The sequence below is a fragment of the Equus przewalskii genome, chromosome 21, assembly GCF_037783145.1.
Source record: "Equus przewalskii isolate Varuska chromosome 21, EquPr2, whole genome shotgun sequence".
Lineage (NCBI taxonomy): Eukaryota > Metazoa > Chordata > Mammalia > Perissodactyla > Equidae > Equus > Equus przewalskii.
This window is the reverse complement of record NC_091851.1, coordinates 7862640-7888046: the sequence shown is the minus strand read 5'-3', so window position 1 is coordinate 7888046 and position 25407 is coordinate 7862640. Positions and strand designations below refer to the sequence as shown.

The following is a 25407-nucleotide window of genomic DNA, read 5'->3' as shown; positions in this document are numbered from 1 at the left end:
GGTGATACCTGTGGGCTGAGCTCGGGAATTGCAGGGGGCAGTGGAAAGATAAGAGGGATAAGGAATGTGGCCAAGGCACTGGCCTATGGCCAGCTCTCTTGGTAAGGAGAACGGAGATGTGAGTGATACTGAGCCTCTTAATCTTCAGTTTGTGTGTCCACTGTGCAATAAGCCAATCACTGAGATATTGGTGCTTGGAGATGGAGAAAGACTTATTTAACTTGGCCAAAATAAGAAGGCAGGAGGATAGGTTCTCTCAAATCTGCCTTAATGAAAGAAGAAAGCAGGAGTCTTTATAGAGCTAAGGGGCTGGAGAAGAGGAGTTTCAGAGAAACAAAGGGGAAATCTGTGTGTCTTTCACTCCAGGTAAGCCCTTGGGCAATCAGACTTCTGGGCGTCAGCAGCAGCTGGGGGCTGGTAATCTGGTGATTGTAACTTCCTTAAAGGCTTTTTCTTCTGCAAAACAAGCTTATAAATCCTTGTGACCCTTGAGTCTCCCCTCAGGTTAAACAAGAAAACGGCAAATCAATGAGATTAACTTTTCATCCATGTCTGTGTTGTTCACAAGGTCTAAGGGTAATCATGTTCCTGTTGAATATTTACAGGAACCCTCAGGTACCCGGCTTCACAAGTAGAGTCAGGGAGTCAGGGGTGCAGGGCTGGAGGCTCTGAGGGTTGGATGTTGTTTCTGCCTGCAAAGCACATCCCCAGCTGCTTCTGGCAGCAACACCCCCATTTCCTTGGGGCACCACCCTTCCCCTAACCTCAGCCCAGGTGGACTAGGTAGAGGTGGCCCCACCCTTATTTAGCATTCAGTCTGAGCATGACCCTGACCTGGCCAATAAGAGCAGACCCTGGCCAGAGATGCTGGTACATGAACTAATCAGAACCCATGAAAGGCCCAATTCTAGGACGTTTGTTAGAATTATTAAGAAAGGAAATTCTTTCAGCTAGCGTTACTTAGAGGCTCCATCTGGTCTGATGAGAAGAGCTTACCTGAAGATGAAACCAATGCTGGGGCAAGCTGGGCTCCGAAGTTAAAAGAAGGGAACTGAAGCCTGATGACATCATTTAAACCTCTGCAGCTGTCACCTCCTCTGAAATGTGAGTATGCCATCCTAGCCTAAACGGCATTTGAGGCTCTTCCTCAAAGCCTTCCCGGCACCACTGCCACAGATACACAGGCATTCCTGTCTCCCTCTCTGGACTCTTACTCCTCAGAGCTGTCATCTTAAATCTTAAAATAATCAGTTAGACACTTTAAATTTCTCAATCAGATGCCACCAGAAGGCAAAAATGAGCAAAATGAAGTCACTGCCCTTAGCCAATAGCCTGGTAAAAGAGAGAGAACAAATATAGCTGGTTGAAGAAACTGAAGCACAGAAAGGTAAAGTGACTTATCCTAGGACACACAGCTAATAAATGCTGGAGTTTATTCAAGCCCAGACAGTCTGATTCCAAAGCCTGGCAAATTTAACTAGTATTCATAATGCTTGTCTCTGAACTGTGAAGATGTCATTACAGACACTTTCCTCAGTGGATCTCCTCGTGGAGAGAGCTGTTAGTTGGGAAAGCCTTGCCCAGTGGCACACAGAGAACTGAGGGTGAGGGTGGGGGCTGCAAAGGGCTTGCCTTTCCCAAATGCATCTTTCACTGGCCTGGGGCTGTGGGTTGGTTCCTGCAGACAACAGTTTGTTCTGCTGGTCCACACATCACAGTCTAAATGGATTTGGTGACTTCAGCTCCTGCTTTGTCTTTGCCTAGTTCAGCTGACAGTCTAGGGGACCAATTGCATTTGTGACACACAGTCCAGCTCCTCCCCACCCCCAGCATGGTTCTCTGAGAAACTGGAAGAAGCCACGGCTGTTGACTCCGGCTTCCTTTGGCTGCCATCATGGCAGCAGTTACTTAAAATTCCATCACTTCTTCAGCATTGTTAATAACCTCTCTCCACCTTACCCTTCTCTTGCCTTCCCTTGGTGTGTCGCCTTCAGTCTTAATGCAGTAGAGACTCCAGATGCCAGCAGAGAGGGGCAGAGAGGAAAATCCCTCTGGAAATCCCAAGCTGACAGAAGCCTTGGACGAGCTCTCTACAAGACTCCATTACCTAGGCAAAGGGAAGGCAGCCTATCCTATATTATGCCTGCTTCAAAGCTCACCCGTTTATCTATTGCCTTGACTTCAATTTAAAAAACTTAAAACATCCTTTGAAGAATGCAGCTAAATCATCTCCCAGCCCTCTGTAGGCTAAAGCACCCAATTCTTGGATCTGTTGAGACAGTAGAGTTCTCTTGTCTAGACCCTTGCTACTCAAAGTGTAGTCCCTGACAAGCAACAGCAGCATCCCCTGGTGGCTTATTAGAAGTGCAGACTCTCCACCCTCATCCCTGATTTACTGACTCAGAATCTGCACTTTGCAGGAACTGCAAGGGATGCACATTTAAGTTTGAGAAACACAGATGTAGACCATTGGTTCTCAAACTTTAGTGGGGATCAGAAGTCCTAACAGGGCTTGTTAAAACCCAAATCTCTGCACGCACAGTATGTGTCCCACTCCTTTGTTAGAGGAGTGATTGATTCCAGGCTGGGATTGCAGAGATGAATTCTCTTGGAAACTAGCTAAACCCCTTGAGCCTTATATCCCTGCCTTCAGTGGTAAACAGCATTTATCTTTATTTTCCTCTGCCCACACTGTTCTGGCATCTTCTCTTCCAGCCACCTGCCCATTTCCCCTGCCCTGCAGACCTTTCCATGAAACCTCAGAAGCACTATCCCTATAAACAGAGCATCATCCCCGAATGCTCCCTCCACCTTTGGCTTTATGGAAACCTCCCAGGCTCTGTCCTGGGTCAGTCGTTCTCCTAATGCTCCCATACTATTGCTTCTCCCTCTTGTATGACTCTTACACTTCAGGGCTTGGAGGCAGGGGTGGCCTCCTGATCCCTCAGACCCCTTCACCTTCCTGGGATCGCTTCCCATCCTCTGAGGCTCTTGGCCATCACTTTCTTTCTCCTGGGTGACAGCATCAGTAATGCTACACTCAACCCTGCCCTGCCCATCCATTCTCTATTTGAGCAGTACAAATGTTCTTACCAAAATGCAAATGGACTGCTCCATTGTCCTAAGGATAAGGATCTAGCTCCTTAGTTACTCATAGTACTAAGATTTGGTGATAGTATTAAGTTATAGTATTAAGACTTGCACCCCAGGCCCCACCTCTGCCATCCCTGCCCTCTTTGTGCAGCGCTGCCATTCTATGCTCCAGCCATTGTAAAAGACCTCTGCCCAGAACCATTCACTCTCTCTATCTCCCCTTGTCTCCCTAATCCCTACTTACTTTTCATGACTCAACCCAAACGTTATGTTCTCTAGGAAATCTGCTCTGATCCCCCAGCTCTTGCGGGTTGTCCTTGAAATGTGTGCCCAGAGAACCAGGTTATCTCCCTATGTACTGCTAAGAGGACTGTTGTATAATTGCCTTTTACTTATCTGCTCTGTGCCCATACTCAGAGTAGGGCTTATGACTCATTCTCTGCTTGAAGCATTTAGGATTGTGTTGAGCAGCAAGTTACAGAAACCACCAAAATAGCGGTTTAAACAGATTAGGAGGTTTGTTTTTCTCACATAACAAAAAGTCTGGAGGGTCATTCTAGTGATTTATTAATGCCACCAGTCACCGATTCCTTTATGATTTTTGCTCCACTAAGATTTTTGCTCCAACATCTTTAGTATATGGTCTTTGTCCCTAGTGTTTTTTTCATGATCCCAAGCTGTTCCTCTCCAGCATCCCGTCTACTTTCCAGAGATGAGAAAGGGTGAAGTATGAAGGGCAAAGATGTCTGCTAACTGAGCCAGCCCCCTCTTAGCTGAAAGAAGGGTTGAGACATGTGGTTTGCAACCAGTCACATGGCTGCCCTGAACAAAATCGGGATTTTCTTAACAAGGAAAAGAGAGAGAATGGATATTGAGAGGCAACTATTGGTGTCTGCCACATCCCAGAATCCTCAGAACTTAACAGATGGCCTGTCTGAGCATAAGGCTCAATAAATATTGGTTGAATGATTGAACAAGCTATAATGAACACACATAGGCAGGTCTATGGGGACCTAATAGAAAGACATGGGAATCAGATAGGTGGTGCTGGTGAGGATAGAAATTGAACTGATCCCTGCTTTGACAAGGGAGGGAGACATCTCATGCACTCCCCCTGGGGCTTTCCTTCAGGTCTGTTTTTTGGGGGTGGGGGGGTAAGGAAGATTGGCCCCCAGCCAAAATCTATTGCTACTCTTCCTCTTTTTGCTTGAGGAAGATTATTGCTGAGCTATCATCTGTGCCAATCCCCCTCAATTTTGTATGTGGGACGCCTCCACAGCATGGCTTGATGAGCAGTGTATAGGTCTGCACCCAGGATCTAAAACCATGAACCCCAGGCCTCTGAAGTAGAGCACACAAACTTAACTACTTTGCTATGGGGCTGACTCTCTTCCCTCAGGTCTTTGTTCTCCCATGTCTTCAAGTTCCCTTCTTCTGCAGGCCGTTGGTGCTCACATGGTACCTCTTCCTGGGCAGCCCCAGGGCTCTATGGAATTGTAAGCCAGTAGGATCTTCCCAAAGCGCTCTCGGCAATAAAGTACTCCTCCTCTGGGCTGAAACAATTTTTATTATGGGAAAATCTGAAAATGCAAATGTGCAAAATGGACAAAAATAAAGATTCCTGCCAACCAGTCTTAAAATTTTGATGTGGAGCCTGTTAAAAATGTTTGTATATACTCCTTTAAAAAAAACCTTTAGAATCCATGCTATGTGCTGTTTTGTAATTACTCAATTTACTTTATCATAAACATCTTTCCATGCCAATTAGCAAATGTTTGCCATTTTAAATGTGGCTGCCTTGTATTCCATTGTAATGTCTTATCTGTACTTGATCTTCATTTTCCACCCACTGCTTCAAAAATCAGACCTCAGGGCTCAAATTCAGTATGTCAGCTTGGGTCCTTTGAAAAGCAGATGCTAGGATGTAATGAGAAATGCAGAAGATTTAATGGGAGAAATGCCTTTAGAGGGGGCGTTGGATAGGATGAGCCAGTGACTGCAGTACAGCTCAGAGAAAGTCACAGCAATGCCAGTGGGGAGCCTCAGAGCAAGCATTGTCAGGAAAGTCCCAGCAGAAATGATCTGGCTCTAGTACCCTGCCATGTTTAATCATTTGCTGGCAGCAGCATGACCTCAGTGTGAGCACTGAGTGGATCTGAAGTTGCAGCAGCTGGAGGCTCTCAGCCAATGACATTCCTCTCAGTAGGTTCTCTTGGAAACTTCGTGAGTGCCATATGCGTGCTCTTTAGAGATTCAGTTATTTCCAGCAGAGTATGAAGATGGAGAATTACCTAATTAGTCTAAAATAATGAGCTAGCCATCCTGTGCCCAGAAATGAAGATCTTCTGCTAGGGCAAATGTTGAGGAATTCACGCCCACGTGCTGGCCCTTCTTGGCAGCAATTGGGGATCTTACTGGTTTCATAGTATTGATGGTGGATGAGTTGTTTACCTAGCTAATGACAGAGGAAGGACACACAAGTCCGTGTAAGCAATAGTTAGGGGATAAGTAAGCCCGTGATGTGTAGTACAAAGAAGCCTGTGCTTTCTCAGAACAGTAATTCTCTCAGGCCACTGCAGGAAAGCATTCTGGGTCCCTCGTGATACCCATCAATCTGACAGCTGTATTGATCTCTGAAGATTGACTGTGACTACTTGAAGCATGCCTCTTCTGGCCAGCTACTGCAGCCCTGCTTGGTGAAGAAGTTCAATTTTAACTATTTCAGCACATTTCACTTCTCCCTCTAGTCTCCCTCAAATTTTTACAAGGACCTTGTTCCCTAGAAGCTGAGCCTGCTCTGAGAATTTTGATGCACTTGCTTTGTTGCAGAGCACTCTCAGGAGAGGGAGTGAGAGGAGCAGGATAGAATGGGGAAGAGGCTGAGCAAGGATACGGCCTCAGCTTGAGTGGAGCTTCAGCCTGATACCATGGGGAGGTCTGGAGCATGAATTGTTCCGTACACTTGGTCCCACCTTGAGGCAGGGAGGTCAGCCTTTTGTACACCTATTTCAGCCAATTATGGCTGGCTCAGCATTGCTGGTTTATCTGATATTTTGAGAGAAGCTGAAAGTCTGGATTTTTATTCAAAATTGCTGATTTTAAAATATTGAGCAAACACTGGGAAGGCCAAGCAAAACTCATGTGGGTCTCCAATATACCATCTCTGTGAACTCCTTCCTGGTCAGCACAGCACAGTCACCTTCCTTAGAAAGCTTGCTTCATAACAGGGCTAGGAGCTGAGTGGGGACACAGGCCAAGACACAGTATAGTGGTAAATTAGAATTCGATTCTGCTACAAGTGGCAGAAAACCAAAAATAACAGTGGTTTAAAGAAGATACAAGTCTTTTCCTCTCTAATGTAAATGGACTCTAGAGATAAGCAACTCAGTGCTGGTGGGGCAGCTCCATAATATTCAGGGACTCAGGCTCTTTCTGCTTTGTTCTCAGCCATTTGTAAAGCGTGGCTTGTTTCTCATAACGTAAAATTGTGCTGTCCAATGCAGTAGCCACAGCACAGGTGCTCTGTTGAAATGTGGCTAGTCCTAAGTGAGATTTCAAAGACTTAGTATAATAACAGAAATATATTATTAAAATTTAATTTTCTTATTTCTTTCTGGTTTTTTTTTTTTTTGAGGAAGATTAGCCCTGAGCTAACTACTGCCAGCCCTCCTCTCTTTGCTGAGGAAGGCTGGCCCTGAGCTAACATCGCGCCCATCTTCCTCTACTTTATATGTGGGACGCCTACCACAGCATGGCATGCCAAGCGGTGCCATGTCCACACGCAGGATCTGAACCAGTGAACCTTGGGCCGCCTAGAAGTGGAACGTGTGAACTTAACCACTGCGCCACTGGGCCGGCCCCCTCTTTCTAGTTTTTAAAATGTGGCTATCAGAAAATTTAAAATTGTGTGTGTGGCTCTCCTTTGTGGCTTGTACTGTATTTCCGCTGGACAGCATTGATCTTAGACAACAATATGAATGCCATCCATCACATCCATCCACATTGTAGCCAGCACGAAGGAGAAGAGGCAAAGAAGGCCATGTTCTACCTTTTAAGGATGTTTCCTGGAAGTTGCATACAGTATTTTCACTTATATCCTGTCAGTTAGAACTTAATCATGTAACCATATCTAAGGGCAAAGAGGGCTGAGAAATACTTGACACAATTTGGGTGCAAGCTACTGTTCCCACTTTATTTCTCATTACCCACGTGCATGAATTTACTTATTCCCTAACTCTCTCACACATTCCCCTATACTCACTCATCAAATGTTTATTAGTCCATATTTTGTGTTAGACCCGGTATCACCCCCTAGGTAGGTAGGGGTCTTCACACTCAAGAAGTTTCCATTTGTTAAAAAAAACAAAATTAAACTGAGTAAATTTAAAGATCTAATTGGCTTTATTAAACAATTCATGAACTTGGAAGCATCCCATCTAGTCAATACCAGGGAGCTCTGAGGAGCTGTGCAAAATTAAAGGCTTTGATACACAGAAGGAGAGTGAGACAGGAAGTCATAAACAAAAGAAAAGATTAATTCAGGCAAGGTCACCTTCCTCTGGGGGAAGGGCAGGGGCATCTGTCTTGCAGATTATCTCACTAATGTAGATCAGGAAATTCCAGATTGACTGATTAAAGGTCACACTCCTGGAAGGGGTTGAGACTGCAATTAAGTCTTGGTTTGCTGTTCTGAGGGCAAGTGACTCCATTTTGGGCCTGTTTCTTTTTTTTAAAACACATTTCAAAGGTATGGGCAATCTTGTGAAATGAGTGAGAGCACGAAGTGTTACAGGTGCTAAGATGGACATCTGGAGAAGGAACAAAGGCTGGAATAGTTAGTTTTTCTTGGGAGAACCAGAAAATACTTATCAAGGAGGTGACCCTTGAGCTGAGTTTTGACAAAGGCTTAGATATGTGGGAAGGGTATTTCAGGCAGAGGGAGTAGCATGAACAAAAGCTTGGAACTGTAATTCAGCATGGTCCATTTTAGAAATGGCAAATATCTGCTAAAGTGAGAGCCTACGATGCAACAGGGTTGGGGGTAGGGGCGGGGATCTTGGGCTGAGCATGCAGGCAGCGGGCTTGCTCCTGGAAGATCTTGAAGCCATGATGAGGTTTGCTAACTGCTAACTACAGCCCAGCATCTCTTTGGAGGGCTTCTCTGGCCTTGGGAGTTTGCTTTGCTCACCTGTATGGCAGGTGGGAAATGCTGAAAAATTATCACCACCCTTCCCCCTGGGAGCAGCTTTCAACCAATGATTAAAAGGAGCTGGTGAATAAAAACCCCATCTCCTTCCCACATCATTTGAAATGATTCCAAGACATGTTCATCATTGTCTATCGGAGTTCCCATGAGGACTGAGCCTCAGCTGTCCAATGGTCACTTACTTGGTGTGTATGGTGATTTATAATAAGAAATATATATTTGGTCTTTGTCCCAGTTCCTGGCACAGAGCTCCTAAAACCTTTGGAATTTCCTAAGTGAGCAGAGCAATAAAGGTGTCTTTTGTTATGCTAGTGAGGTGACTTTTGGAAAGTCCCTAGGTAACCTAACCTACCTGGTAACCCTAGATGGTTGCCAGGGGAGTCAACCATCAGCTTAGAGGGTTGGAAATTTCAGCCCCACCCTCCTTCCAGGGAGGGGAGAGGGGCTGGAGATTGAATTTAATCCCCATGGCCAATGTTTTAATCCATTGTGGGAAACTGGAATTGGCCACCCCAAGATATGTCTCTTTGACATGAGGATTATTTGGGGCTGGTTACTTTTGATACATTGCAGACAGGAAAGCAACTGAAAAATAGAATTTACTTACCCTTTGTTAAGAGACATTTACATTGTAAAGGAAATCTCCATCTGTAAAGGTGTCTCCCTCTCTGTACCAGGAAGAAGGGGGAATGACCTTATCTCTAGAAACTCTCAATTGATGCCAAAGGCAAGGACTTAAATCTGCATCTTGTTTACTGTACTTGTGTGGTAATCTCCCATGATCGACTTCCCCCACCCCCAACATCCTCCTTTGTCTTTAGCTGAAGATGATATTTAAGGTGGTGGCTTCAGCCATTTTGGGGAGTTGCTCAGATTGCCTGGGCCTCTCCCATATATACATGTTATAAAGCTTTGTTTAATTTTCTCCTGTTATTCTGTCTCATGCGAATTTAATTTGTTCTCTGGCCAGAAGAACCCACAGTGGGTAGAGGAAATGTCTTCTTCCCTTACACCATTATATCTTTGTAAAGGAGCCTCCATAAAAACCCAAAAGGATGGGGTTCAGAGACATTCTAGGCTGGTGAACATGTGGATATTTGGGGAGAGTGGTATCCCAGAGAGGGATAGGTCTGCTTCCCTTCCCACATAATTTGTCCTAAGCCTGTCTTCCATCTGGCTGTTCCTGAGTTATATCCTTTTGTAATAAACCTGTGATTTAATAAGTGAAATGGTTCTCTGAATTCTGTGGGCCACTCCAGCAAATGAATCAAAGCCAAGGAGAAGTTTGTGGGAACTTCTGATCTACAGCAGTTCAGTCAGAAGCACAGGCGACAACCTGGTCTTGTGAATGGCATCTTAAGGGGGAGGGAGGCAGTGTTGTGCGACTGAGCCCTCAACTTGTGGGACCTGATGTTATCTCAGGGTAGATAGCATAAGAATTTACTTAATTGCTTGCTGCTGTGGAAAACAGACACACACTGGACTTGGCAACTACCCTTTATTGGTTTCTATCTCTTCCTTCTTTCATTTTTCCCTTTACAGGCATTTTCTAGGATCAACTCCCAAATATTTCCTTGCACTGGAGTTTTGCCTCTGGGTCAGCTTTTGGGGAAAGCATACAAAGCAATTGTGTGATTTTTACTGAAGTTGGGTTGGTACCAGTGGGATGACTGCATGTACCGACAGCATTAGCACGTATGCTCCTTGAAGCAAGGACTTGCTCTCCTTCACTCTTGGTCTCCTTGGCCCATAAAAGGCACACAGCGTACATCTGTTACATAGATGAATCAAAGCCTGGCAGATAATGTTAAGGTAAATGCTAGACAATTCAGATTCAGAAATGACCCTTCACAGGGACATTCTCACCAGCTGACTTTCCTTGTCATAGTCCCCTGCTGTCCTCGCTCAGGCTATCTGTCCCCCTCCGGAAATTGCACTTGTATCTTCCCGACTCCTTAGGCTGCTCCCAGATCCTCCAAATTTTTCCCATTTTATGTGCAGAACCATCCTGTAGTAATCTTTTCATCTACCTTCTCCTGGCCCTACTGTGGAGCGTCCTCATTCTCACTCAGGGATGCTGTAAAATATTTTCCCAAATGAAGACCAGTTTCTCCCATAGAGCTTATTTCTTAAAATTAAGCATGTCATTCCCTAACCTTGGGTGGTAAAAAAGATGAAGGGAGGTGCGGCAGGCCTTGACCTATGTATGGAACTTACTTTACTTTTCTTATGCTGATGTGAAATAATCACTAACCATTCTGTAGATAGGAGAGATAGGTGAATTTTAATTGAGGCAGACTGAGGATTATAACCTGGGAAGGCTTTTTCCAGAAAGGAAGAAAGCATTCCACAGAAGCATGGTTTTCAGTACAGTCTTATATCTTTTTAGAACAAATAACATACATTAAACATGCTCATGATACAAATCATCAAAGTTTCAAAGAGGTATTCAGTTGCAAATTAGCAGGTCAACATGACCTGATGTCAGGAGAGGGACTAATATGGGCTTTACCAAAAGGGTATTACCAACAGGGCGTAGAAGGGGAAGTGTGCATTCTTATCTTAAGAGAGTGAATTCTTTTGTGGTTAAAGCAGATGTACAATGTAGGTTTGATAGGCCATGAGTCAGGCTTCTTTAGCTCAAGCTGAATCAGCTTTGAACCCAAATAGTTACCCCATATACTTCAATATGTGAAAATCTCTTGTCACTTAAAAAAATAATTACATATATATATATATGTATATGTATATGTATACATATATATATATATACATACACTAATGGTCAGTTTTCTGATAGTGAGTATATATTGGCTCAAAATGCATCATAAGTGAGAAGGTATCTTTTCATTGTTGGTTATGAGAATCCAACCAAAATAATTTTCCGTTCTATCAACCTTGTTCCCTAAGGAAGAAAAGGATTGAGCAATGACAGTCCAAGACTTTCTACTCTCTGGGTCTTAGGAGGAGATGAGCCTGTGAGAACGCACAGTAGAATTATGCTCCCCCCAGAATGGGGGTGATTGGAGGGGTGAGAGACAGGAGTTAATTTTATTTCTTATTTTATATACATTTTTAAGTGGGGGGAATTATGAATGATTTTACTTAATCTTTTGTGGGTTTTCTGTATTTTTAAAAATAGAAATCTTAAAAATTCACGATGGACACATCTAGTGGAAGTCCTTGCTCACTATATCTTTAAGCTTCTGCTAATGTTAAGAGTTTAGATGAATTGAAAACAATGTGTACCCAGTGCTGAAGGTTTGGGTCTTATTTTATCATGAGGAATGTTTGTCTGTCACTTAAATGTGACCATTAGTGTTAAGTTTCCTGAAAGAAAAAATTTACCTCTCTCAGCTTTCCAATCTCAGGCAAGAATGTTGGCTAGAGATAAATGCATAAGGGAATAAATGAAGAATAGGTGTTTGTGGTAGACATCTAATTGCTACAGAGCTGGGGAGTAGAAAAATGAGGATGTCTCTAAGGAATCTCTTCTTTCTTCCCCCGACCTACCTGCCTCACATCAGCTGCAAAGTAACAATTTGTTGGTTTTCTTTCTTAACTGACCCAGGGAGATGTTTTAATAACTCTTTGTTGGTGAGCACTTGGTACCCCTAATATATTTCCCCTAACAGCCAATTTTGTCTTCATTGTTCAGAGATCTGTTGCTATGTCTTTCGAGAAATGGGAAAACTGTTATGGTTCAGTAATAAAGAGATAATGCTAGGTGACAAATGCCTGTGGAAGCAAGAGCCGGAAAGATGTAGTAATATCCAGTGAGTTATGACCATAATCATATTTTCTATTTGAAACAAACAAAGAAAATTCGTAGCAGGTATCCTGTAGCAGATTTCCACTACATCCCTTCTCTTTCTAGTAGGGCTGCCTAGTTCCTGATTCTTAGGTCATGACAGGAAGTGACCACCCTGAGGTTGAAGATGTTGGGTGGGTTGGGGTGGTGTTCTCTGCTGAGTTGCCTCCCCAAGCAGAACCTGAGATAAGGATTTTTTTTTTTTTTTTGAGGAAGATTAACTCTGAGCTAACTACTGCCAGTCCTCCTCTTTTTTGCTGAGGAAGCCTGGCCCTGAGGTAACATCTGTGCCCATCTTCCTCTACTTTATATGTGGGATGCCTACCATAGCATGGCATGCCAAGCGGTGCCATGTCCGCACCTGGGATCCGAACCAGCAAACCCAGGGCCGCTGAGAAGCGGAACGTGCGCATTTAACCACTGCACCACCAGGCCGGCCCCTGAGATAAGGATTTGAATGCACCATCAGGGGAGTGGCCAGTAAGATGGAAAGAGAGGAAGCCAACCCATAGGATGTTAATAATCAGCTTGTTTCCCCAGTGGATGACTGGGGCTAAGTCCTGCTGGGGACATCTGGGAGACCATGGAGTACATGCCTCAGAATTGGTATATCCAAGAGGCAAGGAAACTGGGGCATTTACCCTCCAACTCTCATTTCTTTTTGGCTGAAAGGTGCTCCTGGGTGCATCCCTAGTGCTTCCAGACAGTCCTGTGGGTGGACTGAGCATGCCAGAGAAAGCGCGTAGGGTGTCCCATTTGTTTGCAGTGAATGCATGAAAAAGGTGGGTGCCAAGGGAATACAGGGGGGATGTGGACAGCTTCTCCCACAGGTGTAATGCGTAAGGGGCAGATGTGTGATGCTTTCACATGATCCCCAAAGTTGGATTAGCCCATCTTTCTACCAACATTGGAATAGAGCTCTGGGAAAGAAGGGTGACAAAGGGAAGAGAGAAGGAGACAGAAGAGGGATGGCAAAGGGTGAGGAAAGGTGAGGGGAGGAAGAAGAAGCAACATAAGATGGAGGAAGTCCCAGGTGGCAAACGGTATTAGCAAAATGTCTTTGTACTGTAGGCCAGTTATATTGTCAACATTTGCACTCATTTACATGATAATAAAATGAGTAAAGCTGACAAAGAAGAAATAAAGACAATGCTTGCAGTAAAAGTAGTTGCTGCCCCTTAATAAGAACCTGCAATGCTGCTGCTTGGAAAGAACCAGGCCTCCTGTTGGTTGTTTTATACAGACTAATTGTAATTTTCAGAAGGAATGTGTGACAAGTATATTATTGTCCTATTTTATAGATGAGAACATTGAGGAACACAGAAGTCAAGAAATTTGTGAGCTACCTTTTGCATCAGAACTAGCTCCAAAATTCATGTTTTTTCCCCTACAGAGTGTTATACAGCTCAGAATTGCTAAGATGAAAGACTCTATTCTGCAAAAACTGAACTTGGAGGAAGGTTGAGCGGGTAGACTCAAGCAGCCCTTGACGTTGAGTCTTTGGCTTTGACACAAGGACATGACCAGCTTGGTTTGGCTAATGTGTTGGGTTAATATCAATTCCTGGGCCACCAAAGACTGAAGCACTTCACACAGTTTGGGGGCCTGTTTAGCCCTTCCAGGATGCCCACGCACTCTGTTCTGCCCTCCCTCCCAAACCCTAATTTCCTGCCCAGAATCCAGTTTCCTGAGGATGGTAAACCCTGAGGGCATCTGGTGAGGTCATTCTTGGTGTGGAGAGGAGTGTTCTCATTGGGGAAGGGAGTCCATCAGCAGCGGGTGGTGGCTGCACCTGTTTTGGGGGCACCTGGAAGGATTCGCTTTGAGAACTGGTAGGAATAACTGATGTCTTGGGTCAGGTTCTCTAGAAGCAGAGCCTGAGATGGGCTTCAATTAGAAGGCAATTTACTCGTGTTAAAAGAAACAAGTCCCAGATGGAGTCATTTATGTTAAGCCCACCAAGACTTAACACCTAACCGAATTTGCAGTTTCAGCCTCTCCCAGGAGTGGGATTCTAAACCACTCAGCCTGGAATTTCCTGGTCAGCACCAGTGAGGATCTGCAGGATAAGACTCCGTGCCTCCCAGAGAGGAATGTAACCTTGCCTGAACCAATCCTTTCTTTTCTTTTGCTAATAGCTTTTCTGTCCCGCCTAGTTTCTGCCTATGAAAACCTTACACATTGTACAGTTCCTCGGAGCTCCTATCTTTTTGTTGGACGGGATGCTGCCCAGTTCATGTATCACTGAATAAAGCCTATTAGATCTTTAAATTGACTTGGTTTAATTTTTGTTCTTTAACATTGGGATGGGAAACTAGGTCTTGCTTGAACACAAGAGGGACTACTAAGTCAGAAGACATTTGCCAACAGTTAGTAACAAGACAGCTAGAGTGCTCAAAAGAGCCCTGAAGCTGGATCACCGAGTCAAATCAATACAAACATTTAACAAAGACTGTCGCATAAATATGTGGACATGTTGTCGAAGCAAATAATCCATAACCAACCTATAAATCAGAATGGGGGTGATTTTATTATGAGCCAGAGTGAGGATTATAACCTGGGAAGGCCTTAGAAGGTCTTCTGGAGAAGCGTGCGTTTCAGTACAGTCATATCTTTTTAGAACAAGGGACATAAATTAAACACACCCAGGATACATTTTTGTCAAAATTTCAAAGAGGTATTCAGTTGCAAATTAGCAGGTCAACATGACCTGGTGTCAGGAAAGGGACTAATCTGGGTGTTACCAACAGGGCGTAGGAGGTCAAGTATGCATTCTTATCTTAAGAGAGTGCATCTTTAATGGATAAGCAGATGTAAAATGTAGGCCTGATAGGCCATAAATTGGACTTTTTAGTTCAAGCCGAATCAGTTTTTTTTTTTTTAAAGATTGGAACCTGAGCTAACAACTTGCCAATCTTTTTTTTTTTGCTTTTTCTCCCCAAATCCCCCCAGTAGATAGTTGTATATTTTTAGTTGTGGGTCCTTCTAGTTGTGCCATGTGGGATGCCGCCTCAACATGGCCTGATGAGCTGTGCCATGTCCGAGACCAGGATCTGAACCGGTGAAACCCTGGGCCGCCAAAGCGAGCGTGAACCCAACCACTCAGCCACAGGGCTGGCCCCAAGCCGAATCAGATTTGAACCTGAATAGTTATCTCATATACCTCAATATGTGAAAATCTCTTGTCAGTACAATAGGTAAAAGGTAACTGGATTTCACCTTTGTTTGAAAGTGGGATCTGAGATTTTTAGACCTTTTTTTAGGAACTAGGGAGAATCCAGGAGAGACGTGATCACTTTCTGTCCCAGAGAAACTTGGCCAAGACACTTTGTTGGGCTAAGCACCCTATGTAGAACTCCTCGCAGACATCTCAAATGATCAGATCCTGCCCTTCTCATAGAGGGACTCAGCTTATCAGGTGAGCACACGGAGTGCTTTCTCTCTCTGGGAAGAAAGCCAGAGTCTCAGTGTCACACAGAGAGATGATGTCCTAGCTTCATTGCTCCAAGGATCGGACACGTGGAGGAGATGACTTCCCCATGGAGACAGTCCTATATCTGATTGCAATAGAAACAGTCATATATCTGATTGCAAAACCCAATCTAACATATGCACCAAGACCTCCCTTAGCTTGCTTTATTTTTCCTTATTTAGCTTCAGCTCCTTAAAGATGGGAGCCTTTCCCAGCTGAATGCCTGATCCTCAACAAATATCTGGTGAATGAAGGAATGGGTGCTGAGTAAATGCCTCTGACAGTTATTAGATTCTCTACTCCTAACCCACCCTTCTACATTCTGCCTTTAGATGCTGAGCCCTGCGAACTCCATGGCTCCTTTTCAGCTGGCTTCCTGGTAGGTTCCACCAATAAGAGGCTCTCCGGGGGATTGGAAGGCTGTAAGTGGGGCTTGGCAGGGTAGGGGAGGGGACTTCCTGTTCCTATTTTGCTGCTATCCCTGTCAGCATGGCTCCAGTCCTGGCACTTCTCCCATGGCATCCTTTGGCTCTAGTTTTCAGATTCATTCCGCTCTCCTAGAAACAGCCTCATATCCCCTTAGAAGGCCCAGCAGAAGCTGGTTGGTAGGTAGGTCTGGGTGCTGATTCCTCAGGGCTCCTCCTCCTACGTTCGATCAGAACTCTGATTTCTTCCTTTTGTTCTCCTAGCCCGAAGAGTGCTTCCTGCAGTGTTTCCTTTTGCTTTCATCCAATACCTGGGTAATTACATTTTCTCTGTTAAAATAATTTACGTGGCTTTTGTTTCTAACTGGATGCTGACCCTTACATGATCTTTTAGCAACCCTGTGATGTAGATACTACTTTCTCCATTATTCTGATGAGGAAAGTGGTGCAAAGAAATGTTAATCACTTTCCTAAGTTTATACACCTAGGACATGTTGGAAAGGCAATATATTGTCGTCAGACAGCCTGAGTTCAAATCCCGCCCTCACTGTTTACATTGCTTTTCACTTTTTAATTTATATACAGCAAAATTCACCCTTTCTAGTGTACAGTTCTGTGAGTTTGGATGAATGCATACAGTTGTATGTATTAATGCTATTAAGACATAGAATAGTTCCATTGTCCTCCAAAACTCCCTCAGGCTGTCCCTTTATAATCAATTCTTCCCCCATCCCAGCTCCTAGCAATCACTGATCATTTTCTATTCTTATAATTTTGCCTTTTCCAGAATGTCATATAAATAAACTCATATGGAGTGTAACCTTTTGACTCTGGCTTGTTTCACTTAGCATAATTCATGTGAGATTCATCCATATTTTTGCACAAGTTCATTCCTTTTTGTAGCCGAGTAGTATTCCTTTATGTGGATACAAGTAGCTTTTCTATTTAGCAATTCAGGGACATTTAAATTTTTTCTAGTTTTGGGTTGTAGGGGAAGAAGGAATTTTCCTCTACACTTTTATGTTCTTCCGGCTGATTTAAGAGTTAAATTGACATGAGACAGAATAATAGGAGAAAATCAAACAAAGTTTAATACCATGTATATGTGGGAGAAACCCAGGAAAACAGAGTAACTTTCTAAAATGGCTGAAGCTACTACCTTAAATACCATCTTCAGCCAAAGACAAAAGAGGATGTTGAGGGTAGTGGTTTGGGACTCCAAAAGAGAGGAAGGCAATTCACATGGAGATGGAAAAGCAAACGTTTGGTAAAAAAATGTTTGCCATGCCTTGCAAAGACAATGAGACATGGAAAGGACTTTGATCAAATGGGCCTTGCTGGGTTCCTCCCTGTCCACCACACCTAGTTCATATAATGCTCTAGTTATCTATGGTGAGAGCTCCTTCCTGGAACAGGCCTTCTATCTTAAATTATTTTAGGCAGTTAGGAGGAAGGTCATAGTTTCTTCCTGAATCTTTTGTTCTTAAAAATAATCAAGCCAGAGACGCCTTTTAGGGTAGCAAATTCTGTTCCACTACAGGAGGATGAATATGAATAAAGCAACTGTAAATACTCACGTGTGGGTTTTTGTGTAGATGTAGTTTTTATTTTTCCTGAGTGAGTACCTAAAAGTAGGATTTCTGCATTATGCGGTAACTGTATATTTAACTTTATAAGAGAAATGGCCAAATTGCTTTGCAAGGTACTGAATCACTGTGCATTCTCACCAAGAGTGTATGAGAGTTCCAGTTGCTCCACATCCTCGTCAGCACTTGTCATCATCAGTTTTTCTCTTTGTTCTCTGCAATTTCAGTCATTCCAATAGGTGTTTGATGATGTGGTGGTACATTATTACAGCATTTGAGTAGGACTTTGGACAGTGTAAGTTCACCTAGAAAGGTGGTCAGCTTTGGTACTCGCTACCTTTGTGACTGTGCGCCTCAGTTTCCTCATCTTTAAAATGAGGATAATAACAGAACATCCACCTTAAATTGTTGTGAAGGTTAAATGAGTTAATATATGTAAAGTGCTGGTAGGAATGAGTACCACCTAAGTGTTAACTATTACGGCTATTATTTTTCTCAGGGCTGGATCACTCTACTCAGCTACATGACACCCAAATGTGTAGAAAAACAAAGCTGAGAGGTCACACCTTGGTCTCCAAACAGCAAATCTTGAGGCCTTTCCATTGCATCTTCTGACTTCTCAAATTACTGCACCACCGTTCTTTTTAGAAGCCATTCTGCCTATCACGTAATGCCCATCCCCACATTGCAAAAGTCCAATTTTAAAGACAGCATTTGAACTTCAGTGATTAAAGAAAGAGTTTGAATTGGTATAGATTCCCATCTCCTTCCAACAATACGCTTTTAATAGGAACACAGCTTGTGATTTATGCCAGCTCACTGTGGTCTGCAGTGCGGTGTGCATCATCAACATTAAGACAAAATTACTCTGCAATCACACACGCGGAGCTCATACTTGCAGTAATTGCGCAGAGAAACCTCATTATCCTGCAATAGGCGCTTCAAAAACAAACACACAACCTTTTCTCCCTCTAGTGGCACATTGAAAAAGCAACCTCAAGTATCACGGAGGCCAGTCTTGCCTGTTAAAACTGAGGGAAACAAAGAGAGTTTACATAAAACTTGGGAGACTCATAATATTTGTTTATTATTGATTGTGCTGAAAAGTTTGCATTTCTTTTACGCAAAATGATATTACTGTCAAAATAATAGGCCAGATCGTAGCCATGGGAGTTTAGTGATTTATTCTCACTTGATACTTTATTTTTTATTAAAAACAATAAACTAGAAGTCTACAGATATTGGGTCATCCTAGATTCTGATTCCTGGCTACCCGGACGCCCGCACTCCTCCCTTGACCTTTTAGTGTCTGTGAGCATTAGAGCTGAATAATGATGCCTGACTGCAGGGGGTTGAACAGTGTCAGCCCCAAATTCAGGTCCACGTGGAACCTCAGAGTGTGACCTTTTTTGGAAATAGGGTCTTTTCAGATGTAACTAGTCAAGATGAGGTCTAGTAGGTTAAGGTGGGCCTTAAAGCCAATAACTGGTGTCCTTCTAAGAGGAGAAGAGGCCACATAGGGAAACATACACACAGGGAAGAAATCCATGTGAAGATGGAGGCACAGATTGGAGCACTGCATCTTGTTAAAAGATAAACTGAGGCATATTAAAAATTTGAGCAAAAATTGAGTTTATTTGAGCAAAAATTGATTCCAATCAGGCAGTGACAAACCGGAAGTGGTTAGGAATACTCCGAGTTTAAGAACCAGGGGAAAGACTTACATAGAGAAGGTGTAGAAGCAAAGAAGGAAATTGTTTGACCGGCTGTAGCTTAAAGTCTACTTGGTTGTTTGTGATTGGTTATCCTTACATTTCCATTTCTTAACCCGGAAGCACTTACAGGCTTAGGTTCCAGTTTGCTTCCATAGGCCGCCAAGCATTAGAGCCACTTCAGGCTAATGGCCTCCTTGTTTAATTAATTTACCAGTCTACAAGCCAAGGAATGCCAAGGGTTGTGGGCAACAGCAGAAGAGAGAGTGCATGGAACAGATTCTCCCTCAACGTCTCCAGAAGGAACCAACCCTGCTGACACCTTGATTTTGGATTTCTGGACTCTGACTGTACAGTTTGTGGTCATTTGTTAGGTTAGCCCTAGAAAACTAATACACTTGTTCCAATGGATAAGAACAATGACTTTCTCCATAATTACTATTATGTCTTATTGTGTGCCAGGCATATGTATTTCACATAAGGTAACTCATTTAGTTCTTGCCCTAATACTGAGGTAATGACTATCACCATACCCATTTTACAGACGGGTAAAACTGCATTTCAGAGAAGTTAAATACCTTCCCTAAGGCCACACAACTTGAGACTATCTAGGTGTGGCTGCTGTGTGTTCTCTCATACCTTGCAAGTGTCTGAGATTGTTATATCTTTTATCAGTTTCACTTAAGTTGTTTATTAGTTTTAAACTTTGTTCTATTAAAGAATAAATCACATACAGTAAACTACACAAATCATATGTATACAGTACAATGAATTTTTGCATATGTAGATACCCATATAGCCACCACACAGATCAGCACCCCAGAAGACCCTGCCACGACTCTTCCCAGATAATATGATTTCAGGTCATTTTAATATTAAAATATTACAAAAAGTCATATAGATTCTTTATAAAACTTTCAATCTTTACAAGGCTATAAAAATTGCAAGTTTCTCTCTCACATTATCCCTTATTCCGGCATCCAGAGTGAATCATTGTTAATGGGTGGGGTGTATATCCTTCTAGAACTTTTCTATGTTGTACTTTTATTTATGTATGTGAATACACAGGTATAATTCTTATATAAGTATATGTTTTGTACATGTGTATGTGTGTATGTGCACACACAGTCACAATAACACACAGTTTTTCTAACATGATACAATTTTATAAATATCATCCTGAAGCTTGCTGTTTTTTCACTTAATAAGAAGTCTTACCATCTTTTATTTTCAGTTCTTATAGATCTACCTGGAAAGAGTAACACTTTGACTGCCATTGTCATTTCTACCTCAGTGTGAAAGAAGTTTCTAAGTGAAAATGTCATTGAGCAAGAAAGGAAGTGGAGGCAACGTTCCAGTTCGGCCCCCTCCACTCCACCCACCCCCGACAGCCTTACTGCTGGGGTTGGTGGGATGAGGCCTGCGTCCTCCAGACGCCCTGTGCTGTGGGGAACCAGGTGACTTGCGGGAAACAGCTGTGGAATTCGGAAGGCAGCAGCAAGACAGGGCCTGTCCTGCCCCTTCTTTCCCTCTGCTTTCTGCAGGGAAGGCTGGTCATGGCGGGCTGTCGTTTGCCTCCAGCTGTGGCAGCAGAGGCCCCAGGCTCTCGTGGGGCATGAGAAACCTATTTATCAGGACGGGTCATACTGAGGTGACAGGTTCCTGGAGCTACTGTGTGATGGTCGCTTCCTGACCCCAGATCATCGCAGAACCTGTGTGGCCTGGGAGCCGGGGTAGGGTCTGTGGTTTCCTGACCACGGTGGAGGCAGCAGCTCCTTTGGGAGGCCCGTTTTGGGAGTCATTCCTGCAAAATCTGCTAAGAGTCCCCCTTCCCTCCCCCCATTGGTTTTGTAAACACCTACTTCCCTGTAGTCGATCCCTTCCTGTTTAAAATAAGGTGGCTTCTGACAGCAACAATTAAACTACTACTGAATCAGAAAAAAAGGAGGAAGGACTGGGAAGGGCAAGGACTGGAGCGTTCTACTTGGGAACAACATCTCTGAATTATTCACATACATTCATGGAAATGAATCATTTCAATTCATTAATCAATAATGAAATTAGTAATCAACAGAGGTTGACTCGAAACATTTACATTTGGCGTTTAATATTGTGTTAGAACTTCTAATTTAATATAGGTGTTTCGTGCCCTGGAAACTCACATTGCTGTTGGGAAAGAACAAGAAGCCACACTGGGAATGTGTGACATCCTCTCTCCCAACGCTTCTCCTCACTGGACGTCTCCCTAGATGAAGGTGACCAAAGTCATCCCGCAGACTAAGTTCTAAGCTTAGCAAGACTGTAGATAGATTTCCAACAAATGTGGTATCTCAGTAATCCAGCTGTCTTCTCAGCCAGTTCTATGTTTTTGCTCTTTTTTTTTCAGTTCTAAAAGGGAGTCATTGCCCTGGATGCTGGGAAAATGCCAGCCTCACGATCTGACCCACTTTCATTTCTATTTCTTCCAGTCCTGTCCAGAGCAGAAAGGTGGAGAGGATTTCTGGGGCCAAACATGAAGATATCATGAAGTGGGTTCTCCAGTTCTTGTGTCAACACACATGCTACCTAGAATGGCTTGAAGTGCTTTTCAAAACCTCTTGAATCCATTTAAAGCTTCTGCAGCTTTCCAAAAGAGTGTTTTCCCCTCATCTTCAAGCACGTAAGCAAAAACAATTTTCCAAAAGAGTAGCCTGAGAAAGTTAGTGGAGTGTAATGACAACAAAACTCCCTAAGTCTTCCACAAGCGCAGAATTTGTTTCACTGGGAATCTCATTTCCAGAGAGAGAGAGAGACCCTAGACCTTCTCTGTCCAGGGGCCATACTTTGAGCTATAGAATTTTCGAGTGCTCTGTTTTCTGCACAGTCTTTGAGTCAGATCTAGAATCTTTTCTGGCACTAGAGAGAAGAAATCCATCTTCTCACCGCATGGCCCTCAGGTCATCTCTGAAGCACATTCTCCACTGGGTTTCTTTCCTTCTTGGTTGACTCCCAAGGCTCAACTTTCGCTCCATGCTTTGGCCCTGCCCTCACCCATTCTGTCTGGGGGCCCCTGTCTGAGACTGAAGGTGGAGGGAGACACAGTATTCTCAGCCCTCTTCTTCTTTACTGCCTTTGAAGACAAGAATGCAGATCTTTCAGTGGTTTTGCCACTGATCTCACAAATGAGAAACCACCCGAGAAGACAACGACTGGCAAGTCTTTGGCACCACGGTCTCTGGACTATGGCTTCCAACTTTTCCACTGACGTGCCAATTAGAATAGAAGCGTGCTGATCGCTGAGGAGGGTGCTCATCAACCACCCCCACTCTTTCTATGTGAGGCTTTAAATGTAGGCTCTGCCAGGTCCTACTCCAGGAAGACCCTTAGATCTCACTGTCTTTAGTCATGGCAAGCACAAAATACTCCAAGTTACTGCCTGCATCCTGCACTGGAAATCCATTCCCTTTTGTTTGGTTTTTATTGACCAGAGTGTTTAAAAATAACTTCTGGATTTAGAGCAAGGATTGGCAATCTATGGCTCCCAGGACAAATTTGGCCACAGCCTGTTTTTGTACAGTCCTAAACCTAAGACAGACAGATATATATGTGTGTGTGTGTGTGTGTGTGTGTGTGTATATATATATAAAAAGATATATATATATCCCTAAAGATGAAGATGTATATATGTGATACCATCTCATGTGCTACCTCCGTTAATTCAGTAGTGGATATTTGGAATGCTGTATTAGGTTGTGTTTAGGCTTGGCCTGAATTAGATCTGGGATTGATTAGTGATGTGTAGCTGATGTGTATCTGCCCTCCTGGACAGACCCCGTGAAAGGCATTAATTTGGAAGCCTTTCTCTCCATACTTTATTCTACGGGACCAGTAGCCAAGTGACTTTGCACATTATGAAGGACTGGAGGCTTATAGTCACCTCACTGTGACTGGAATCATGGCTCTGAACGCCGCTGGCTCCATTCGCCTGGGAGAGTGACCAGCGTGCTCTGCCCAGAGTCCCGGGCTGACCCTGCCGGGATGAAGAATTGCAGGATGCTCAGTCACCATGATACATCCATGGCAGAGTCTGTAATGCTTGCACCATCCGTTTTTCCTTTCTTAGTAGGGACGCACAAGATACCTCCAATGCTCCGCCTGCATCCCGTCAGTGCTCACCCTTCTGTGCCAGCAGACAGCTTCCTACATCCTACTACAAGCACCTTGGGTTCTCTTCCCTAGGGCCTTCTGTGGCTTTAGGAGCAGGCTTGGCCAAAGGCAGGGCAGGATGGAAAGTGCTGGGGAGTTAATGTCTAGGCAATAACCTAAACACAATAAATACCCCAGCTTCTTCACCCTTTACATGTCACACCTCTCATGTGTGTTCAACACAATGTCCCAGAGTTCACCAGTAGTTTTAAGCTCTATTTGCTCATGTCTTTAATGTGCTTATTAACCCCATGTTCCCACTCTGAACTGACTTCTGTGGTATCCCTAAAAAGGCACCTCTCAGAACTCTGACTCCAGGGAGTGTGAAAGACCCGCATCCTGTTAATGCCCTCTGAAATCCGTCCCTGTATTGGACCAGCATCTGTGCTTCTTGTGGGCTGTGTGCTGCCAGTATCGCAGCACAGCGGGGATACCGAGGCAGGCCTAAGCTTGGGAGATCTTGGGTTCCTCTGACTGCTGATTTTGGCTCAAGGGCCTTCCACAGACTTTGCCAAAACTTTATTAGAACCGCACTGCTGTCTAAGATCATTCTCATCCAACCCTCTCCCTTCTTCCTCCTCCACAGGAGCGAGACCTCCGGCTCCATCTACATTTTATACCCACAGGTTGTTTCCCCAATCCATCTCTTGCATGTCTAATCCTGTCTTTCTTGGAGAACCCAAACTAACATAACTTCCTTCCTTTTCTTGTCCAACTCCTCACCCCACCTCCTGAGGCTTCCTGTGGTCACCTTCCAAACAAACTACTTACATATTGGGGTTGGCTTCTGTGGGACCCTAGCCTACATCACGTTACATAAACAATATCCTCGTACTCTGGTTATGAGGCAGGCCCAAGCTGACCAACAATGCAATCTCCGATACTTCAGATGCCCAACCCAGGCTTCCCCTGATGAAACCCACATTTTGATGGCCTTGATGAGAAAGATAGAACTAACAGCAGTCTGAGTTGTAGTGTGTTATTTTTTCCTGTGGTCTGAGATTCAGGGTTGACACAAACCTATCAAATCAATTGTGGTCCTACTGTCATCATCTCCCATGAACTGAGTATCAAAAATCATTATCAATAGTTGACTTGGAAATTACTCTTTTCCACGTTACTTTAAGTGAATTGAATAACAAAAATTGTTAATATTTGCTTTGTATGAAACTCATAGGCATGGAGCAGAGAAGCCGAAAATATTCTGTACAGGAGAGACCCGTGGATATTAAGAATGTGAAGACATTCTCTCAAGAGTCTCATAAGTATTTCTCCCTATTTAATGGTTCATGGAACCCTGGCCTAATTGCAGACATTAGGCTGAAAAAGCTATTAGTCTAACTGCATTATGTTATTTCCTGTTGACTTATTTTTCAGCTTTCTCTTAATATTACACTTGCTGGTACTCAAAAAACAAAATGTCTGAATAAACTGAAATATAGTCAGCAGGGGCGTAAATCTTGCATGGTATAAATTTTCTAAATAAAAAAGAACTGGAATTCATGAGAAAAATGATATTTAGATATCAAAATATTATCTGATGTTAAATCTGTACTTTTTGGAGCTATTATTAATTCTCAAGCATTTAACTTCCTAATATAGAGAAATCAATAGAGTTGGTTTTATTTTATTTTATTTTTTTGTGAGAGCCAAATATTCACCTTTGTGACTGTGTGGGGTATACACGTCTTAAGATGGCTGGTTTTTCTCTGGGAGCTGGCAGGGTAGTTCAGCCAGCTGGCTTCTTCTTGGTAGAGTGGCTGAGCCCTTAAGAACCAGAAATACTCCATGAGAGCTATTGGTTATGAGAGTGTGTATGTGTGTGTGTTTGGGGGCTTTGGTCTTTCACCAATGTTTGTGAAAAAGGCTATGGGCCAGAGAATTATGGTGTCTTCCCAAAACACTCTCTCTTCAATC

General features: G+C 43.5%; 1 long non-coding RNA gene across 3 annotated transcripts in view; it reads left to right on the top strand.

Moving 5' to 3' along the window:
• The window catches only part of LOC103555211 (uncharacterized), a 31357-nt gene extending 6364 nt beyond the window's left edge, over positions 1 to 24993 (top strand). The window contains exons 2-8 of one of the 3 annotated variants that reach the window (XR_011530738.1): positions 951 to 1104; positions 15915 to 15961; positions 16272 to 16322; positions 20540 to 20762; positions 21425 to 21560; positions 21774 to 21964; positions 24668 to 24993. This is a non-coding gene — a long non-coding RNA (uncharacterized lncRNA). The remainder of the gene's footprint in view (positions 1 to 950; positions 1105 to 15914; positions 15962 to 16271; positions 16323 to 20539; positions 20763 to 21424; positions 21561 to 21773; positions 21965 to 24667) is intronic. The other 2 variants (XR_011530737.1, XR_545959.2) reach the window with 2 other exon arrangements.
• The last annotated feature ends 414 nt before the right edge of the window (positions 24994 to 25407 follow it).